This window comes from Cavia porcellus, unplaced genomic scaffold (genome assembly GCF_034190915.1).
Source record: "Cavia porcellus strain 051 isolate PalLab524CR breed Dunkin Hartley unplaced genomic scaffold, mCavPor4.1 scaffold_22, whole genome shotgun sequence".
In the NCBI taxonomy this organism is placed as follows: Eukaryota; Metazoa; Chordata; class Mammalia; order Rodentia; family Caviidae; genus Cavia; species Cavia porcellus.
This window is the reverse complement of record NW_026947505.1, coordinates 52,290,201-52,298,306: the sequence shown is the minus strand read 5'-3', so window position 1 is coordinate 52,298,306 and position 8,106 is coordinate 52,290,201.

The following is an 8,106-nucleotide window of genomic DNA, read 5'->3' as shown; positions in this document are numbered from 1 at the left end:
CTTGCATTTTCATTACTACAAACCAATCAAGCTGTGGAAGGTATAGTCTTGGCTCTTATGTACAATAAACAAGAATTGCCATGTGTACTCTGAGTAGCAAGTAGAAAGCTGGTGCATTTATTGAAAAATCACAGAAAGTTGTGCTTAGGGTGAGTCTGTGCCAAGAAAAGATACGACGCAAACAGAAAATTGGTGGTAGGTTGACTCTCCCTTTGTCATGTAACACCATCAGCTTGGTCTTATTGTCAGTTTCTATTTACTGTCTCTGAATCTTAAGTCAGTGACAAACATTGGTGATTTCCATTTGAGTCCTTGGCACTTTCAGAATCTCTTTTACTGGTTTCTTTGTCTTCAACATTTGGGATGATTCTTAAATCCTTTTTGTCATTTACCTCTTTCCTGCCTTTGAGGACACTATTTTCCCAAGGAACTCCTCTGATGCTAAAATGTTCTTCCCTCACCTCAACTTGAATGATTTCCTGTACCCATATTCTCCTCTCTGTGTGTTGCATCTTGCATCAAATAACTTGAGCTTTTGGGGACAGTGTGCAATATAGATTCTAGCACAGGCTATGACTTAAGTAGGAAAACAAAATCTAATGCAGGAAGGAACAGACAAATGGTCTCTCTAAAGACATCTGGGTAGAAAAATCCAGAAAGGATCAGTGATTTCAAAGATATGAGTCCCTTAATTTCATGTAAATTCTAATCCAGTGTTCTATTTCTTTTTGAGCCATGTACACTTGACAGCAATGCGGCCTGCCTTTGGACTCACATGATGTGATTGATAATTGTCATATAGCACCTTGCCTTGAGGTAAGAACTGCCTAGCAGATTAGTAAAGTTCTGGGAGTCTTTGTAACTGGTTGACAGAGAACCTAGCAAACAGAGGAAAAAGACTCATCCTTGAAGTGGATGACACCTAATAGGCTTGTAGACTGGAGGTAATAAAAAAGGAAAAAGAAAGGAGGGTTCCCTTTTTAGAGGACCTCTGACCTTTGTCATTGCCTTGGGACACTGGTCTCCAGTCTCTTTAGTGTTCTAGTGCAGATTCTTTCACCTTCTGGACAAAGAATCACTCTTGTGACTACCTAGATCCTGTGGCTTTTCAGAGTGCCTTTTCTAATTCTGATCTTATACGCTTATCTAATAAAGCTCTTTGTATAACCGTAAATATATTTCATATTGATTCTGATCTCTTAGAGAACACTAACTACTCCAAGTGACCTTTGGACTTTGGTATAGGACTTTCTTTTCTTGTTGGCTTTAATCTTCTTATAGTCTGAAAATTTCCCCATAAGTCTATTTAAAAACTTACTACATATGTTGATATTGGTGGGCCATTATTGACCCATCTTAAATTTGTACAATATTCCACAATATTTAATATATTTAACATTTTATGATTTCTTTCATTTTTAAGCCCAATTTAATAATATTTGTAGTTTCAAATTTTGATATCAAAGTATCTGACAATTATGAAAGGAACTAATAGACTTCATCCAGCAATGTTCAGCCTTGTAGCTAATTTACATGGTTGCCACATATCTCTAGACACTAATGCTCATTTGCAGATATATTTGTATCTACCCGGTAGTTTATTCAGCAAAAAATTATTGTTCTTTGTAAAAGACACTGCTCCAGGGACTAGGAATCCACTATTGGGTAAGAAAAAACACCTCTTGCATTCATGAAATTTATAATCTGGAAAGACAAATATCAGGCAACTAATTAGATAAGGAAGTATTTAATTTGTGAAATATGATAGGAAAAAATCCAGTGAGCTCTGAGAAAGTGTAATTGGATGATTGGATTCAAGTTGTTTCTTTACGGAAGTATCTTCAGAGGGCAACCTTTGTGCTGGTCTAGAAAGGAAGATTCCTGAGGACAAAGTAGGTCAGCAGGTGAAGGCAGACTGGAATATGCTCCATGGAGAGACCATAGCATATATGAAGACCCTGAGATGCTCAGTACCAGAGTTGGTTTAAAAACTAGGAGACACTGCAGTGGAGATGAGTGTGGAAAGTGAACAGTGGTGTGGCGTGTATGTACAGTGAGTCAGCTTGAAACCATCACAGAGCAGGACAGAGACATGCAAGTGTGGCCCTGTCTTTCACACTTAATGTTTTAATTTTCTGTTTCATACTTGGTACTTTCTTCCCTGACTGGGTTTAAGAGAGATATGACTTATCAATATACATTACAAATAACAGTAAAAAAGTTTTGTGAAGAAAAAAGTAAAGATAATTTGCATAAGAATTTTTAGACTTGCCACTTTATTACTTTTTAGGTGCTGATAGTATTTTATTTACAAGCCAAGGCATATTCTTAGAAATACAGTGACAAGAAGTTTTTAAAGCATAACTTCATAAGTGTTAAATTACATTATAAATGTAATTTAGTACATTATATTAACATTATATTAAGTAATTTAATATATTAATATAATAGATTCAGGGACTATTGGTTTAAACCTTGTGAAAACACTGAACAAATTAATAACTGTATGATCATATCAAGGTCCCTTAGAAAGCCTTCTTTGCTTTACCTAAGAAATCCCCATACTAACGTCTATAGTGTTGTATTAATTTAAATTTTCACCAGTAAAGCTAGAAATTCCACTTGTCTTGGCCATTTTCTTTTAAGATATCTTCCCAAAAGAGCTTATGACATCATATTACACTAATTACATGCATACTTATGTTTATTATATCAGCACAATTCATAACTAAATCTTGGAAGTAGCCGATATGTCCATTCACAGATACGTGGATAAAGAAAATGTATGTACATCCAATAGAGTACCACTAAGCCATAAAGAAGTATAATCTTGAGTCACTTGCAGAAAATGGATGCATCTTGAGATCTTAACAATAAGTTAAATGATTCAGATGCACAAGCTCCAATATAACATGGTTTCTTTTATATTAGAGACCCAAAATATAAATGAAAGCAAAATACAGGATATATAATAGGGAGTGAGGGTATAGAGCTATTTCAGTTGGAAAAGGATCAAAAGATAGAGGGAGCGTAGAAAGAATAAGAGAAAGAAATAGGTTAAAAAGCATTAAGAAGTCCCACGTACATATGCTAACTTCCCAAGAGGAATGTAATTGTTATGTACTGAAACATGTACTATTAAAAAGCAAACAAAAATAAAACCCCAAAAATAGCAGAAGAAGCATGAAATCAATCTGCGTATAAACGAAACACACTTTCCAAAGTTTCTAGTACAATTTTGTTTCTTTGTGAAGAGAACAATTAAGATAATTAATTGAAAAATAATTAGAAGAAAATATATACATAGTTTTTTCCATGTACTGAGATTGTGGACAACTTATTTTTTGTACTTTTCTGCATTTTAAAAATTGTTTCAACCAACATGTCTTTCTTTAAAAAAAAAAAACTAAAGAAAGGGGGATGGAAGAAGAAATGTTGGAAAGAAAGGGAAGAGAAAAAGAAATACAGAAGAGAGAGAGAGATAAGAAAGAGAGAGATGCATAGAGAGTAAGCATCACTCTTTAAATGAAGGAAATGATCTTATGATTATACTAAAAATGTGGTAAAGTCATAGCCTCTGTACACAGTGGAAGCTACCATTTACATAACCAAAACCATGTGGTGAGTTAACAATTTACACATATCGTTTTTTATTTTTGAGGGAGAAGTACATCATTTTGTTCTTACAAGTCTAACTTTCTTATCTGTGAAATGGAAGCGTTGAGGGAGATCTGACAGGTTTCTCATAGCTCTGGCACGTGACATAGTAATTCTTGTAGTAATAGAAGTGCTTGTGTAGGGATGCTCAGTGAAGTTCCATGGACAGGATGCATGATTTGAGGAGGTCTGAGAGTCCTAACTGTTCCAAGCAGGGTGGCGCTCTAAGCAAACAAGCAGGCCACACAGGAGATACGTGGTGTGGATATCCTGGAGGTTGTCTATGGATATGTGGAATTGGTGATACCAGGTCAAGCTTAGCTGTGCTTATAAAAGAAAGAGATGGTGAGCAGACCACTAGAATAGCAAGAGATTGATGTGCTTGTGTGCTTTCCTATTTTTTACTGTTCAACTCAGAAAAGACGTGGCAACTTGAATGTAGATGAATTATCCAAGATTATGTATTGTGCAAGACCGTTTATCACATCCTAATATTTCTTAATTCTAAGGACCCCCCACTGTATCTTGCTTTTCTAAAGAAACCTGACAACAGCTCTTTGGAAAATGTAAAAAGAAGTCTACTATCTTTGCTGCAGACTGGGAGGTGTCAACATGATCTTTAAAAAAATTCTCCAGCATAGAGGATGATGTGCCTGAGTTGTCAGCTTTGGTATATCGATGTCGCATTGTTTTCTACTTCTGAGCCTAAGAATTTTGCTTGTTATGGGCTGGTGTTCTTTCTCCCTGAGGGTTCTTACATATAATTTTTAGGTCTAGTTTGCTTTTTTAAATTAACTAAGTGAAATTAAATATTATCAACCAATGTTTCAAAAGGTAATTCTTCTTTCTCCTAAAAATTAAATTATCGTAAGAAACATTCGTCTTGCAAAACTTTGTGGGTTGCAACACTCCTCAGCACTTCTGGAGTTTGCCTGAGGACAGCTTGCAGCTCTGTCCACTGGTGAGTGTCTGGGCCTGTTCTCCCTTTCACGTGCTCTTCTTGCCAACCCTCAGCTCACCTTTCTCCAATGCAGAGAGCATCTTACTAAAAAAATACATAAATAAAACAATCCCAAAACAAAGAAACACACAAGAATTTGAACAGAGAGAACTTAAGCAGTTAATTTCAACATTAAAAGTAAGAAGAGGGCCGAGGGCTTAGTTCAGCCACCTAAGCAGCTGCCTGGTAAGCATAAGGTCATGAGTTCGAACCCCAGTACCAAAAAAATTTTAAAAAATTAAATTAAAAAAATAAAAGCAAGAAGGTACAGGTAAGAATGCTGTTATGTATTTTGCTCACATGTAGCATTTTATTTGAGCAACTCATATGTGTTATGATGGATGAATAAATTTTGCTAATTCTTGCTTAGCAATGTTCTTCAATCCACTCTTCTCATATTGAACACGTTCCCTCTATGTTCTCAATCATTATTCACATTATCCTTTCATCCAACTGTTATGTAGTTAAAGGAACTCCATGGTAGGTATTGTGCTACATGCTGACAGTATAGCATTGCTAAAACAGTCACAGAACTCTGTCTATGTGAGGCTTCCAACTAAGTGTTAGGGAAGACTGCAGATAAATTCTTTCACACATGATTGGAGAGTAGGTATCTTAAAGACTGGGTAGAAGAAAACAATGAATCAGGGATAGTATATGAGTCAGAGATCTGAGAAAATTCCACGAAAAGGGTAAAATGATTTACAGAGTTCTCATCAGAGTTATTTGAATCCACAGTAGATGAGATGCTATTTAAAGGACAGCTTTCTTGGGGAAGTCTTTATATATGCCATATCTGGTGAAAAGTAGCACAACTAAAAAGAGAAACACGGTCATTCTAAGAATTGCAGGACAAAAGTGGGGAGGGAAAAAAGTAAGAAATACCCTGTCTTCCTCTTTTCTTATACTCTGTTCCTCTGAAGTTGCTTCCTTTCCATTGATTGGCCTTTCATCAGAAACAGATGCAAAAGAGGCTTGGTGAGGCAAATAGCAAACTTCAGCTTTTCCAGGCAGAGATCAGAGTATGAAAGCATAAAGAAGAGATCAGGAAACAGATAGGAAACCATTAATAATGATCTGCTTTAAAATATAAATTGTTTCAAGTTGAAATATGAAGGGCACAGGGGAATTAAGGTAGGAACCAAAGGAAAGAGTGTTGTGAACCTTGGAAATAGCATGTTTTAATGTTCTGACATGAGAATGTGAAGCATATTCAAGAAACTGAAGCACAGTATACCAGGAAAATTGACACGAAATGAAATATATTAACTGCTCAGGTTTTAGTCCTAAAGGTTACATAAAACTATGTAAGGAATGAAATAAGAAATGATTTTATGCTGTCGAATTCTATAAGAACTCCAGGAAAGATCTAACACAAATATTCTTCTAACTCTTTAATTAAACTAAAAGGGAAGGAGTACTCCCAAAATTACACCTAGAGGCTAGCATTACTCTGATTTCAAACCAGACAAATATCCAACACCCAAAACGTAATTATAGGTCAATCTTTTTAATGAGCATAGATGCAAAAATCCTAAATAAGATACTGGCAAACAATGTCACTAATTATCAAAATGGGCATGACAAAGCAGGCTTAATCCCAGGAGGCAGTGGTTGTTCAATACACAAGAATCAATAAATATAATTCATCACATAAATAGAAGCAAAGATGAAGATCATGTGATCATCTCCATAGATGCAGAAAAAGTCTTTGATAAAATCCAACATGTGTTCATAATAAAACCCTGAAGAATATAGGTTTAGAAGAGCCTTGTCTCCATCTGATAAATTCCATTTATGACAAGCCCATTGTCAACATCATATCAAACAGAGGAACTTGGAAGTTTTGCTCTTCAAATTTGACCAAGACAAGGATATCCATTGTGCCACTTATGGTCAATGTACTATTTGAAACATTAGCCAGAATATTCAGGCAAAAAAAATAAATAAAAGGGATATATATATATATATATATATATATATACAGAATATGGAATATGTTTAGAATATGGAATACATACAAGATATATATAGAATATGTAATATATAAATATAAATATATGGGGAAAGTCAAATTATCATCATTGACAGATGACATGATGCTTTACATAAAAAACCTAAAAAGTTCCACCAAAAGACACTTAGAATTAATAACCAAATTTATCAATATAGAATAAAAATCAGCATGCAAAAATCAATAGCACTGGGCCAGAGATTTAGCACAGTGTTATAAGTGCCCGACTGGCAAGCATGGGGTCATGCGTTTGATCCTGGGTACAAAAAAAAAAAAAAAAAAAAAAAAAAAGAACTACAGAAAATCAATGGCATTTCTGTATACCAATTATGAACTCACTGAGGAAGAAATTTGGATAAATCTTTCACAGTATCATCCCAGAAGCTAGGCACAGTCGCCACCACATAATCCCAGTACTCAGAAGACTGAAGTAAAAGAATAGCTATGAGTTCAAGGCCAAACTTGGTTACAAAGTGAGATCAAGGCCAGCCTATAAACAAAGTGAGACCTTATCTCAAAAATACAAAACACAAATCATCAAGAAAGTTAAATACTTGGTTGCTTTCTTGATAATAGTCATTCTTTATAGACTGAGATGGAATCTCAGTGTTATTTTAATCTGAATCTCTTGAATGACTAATGATGTTGAATTTAAAAAATATATTTACTTGCCATTTGTACTTCTTCATGTGATGCATGTCTATTCATTTTAAATGTCCAGTTTTGGGTTGGATCTGGAAATTTGGGGAATCTGATTTTTTAGTTCTTTATAAATTCTGAATATTACTCCTTTTATCTGAAGAATAGCTCACAAACTTTTTTTCCATTCTGTGACTTGTCTCATCACTCTGTTGGTAATTTATTTTTCTGTGCAAAAGCTTTAAAAATGACATTCCAGTTATCAATTCTTTAGTTAATTAATAAATTAATAAATTCATGACTTCAGAGCTGAATGAAATTTAGGAGGTGAGTCCTCATTGGAGTACGTGTGTCACCGAGGGCAGGACTTTGAAGAGAACATTCTTCTTTCTGCTTCTTCTCTCTCTCTCTGCTTCCTCACCATCATGAGAGAAGCAGTTTCACTCTGCCAGGCACTTTCTTTTTTTTAAAATTTTATTTAAAAGGAAAAAGAGAAAAAATAAATCAAAACAAAGCGGTGTAAGGGTACAAGTAATACAGAACTACAAAACAAACAAACAAACAAACAAACAAACAAAAAAACCAGTAAGAAATCACGTTAATAGATTACACATTATCATCTTACAGATAGTTGCTCATGTCACAGTATCAAAGCATACAAAGTAAACATTCAAACAGAGAGACTACAAACAGTTGTGTTCAATGATACAACCAAAAACATTAATATGGTCAGCTATTTAACACCCCTAAACATACTTGCAGTTGTATCCTTTTTTTCCCTTTCTTTTTTACAATT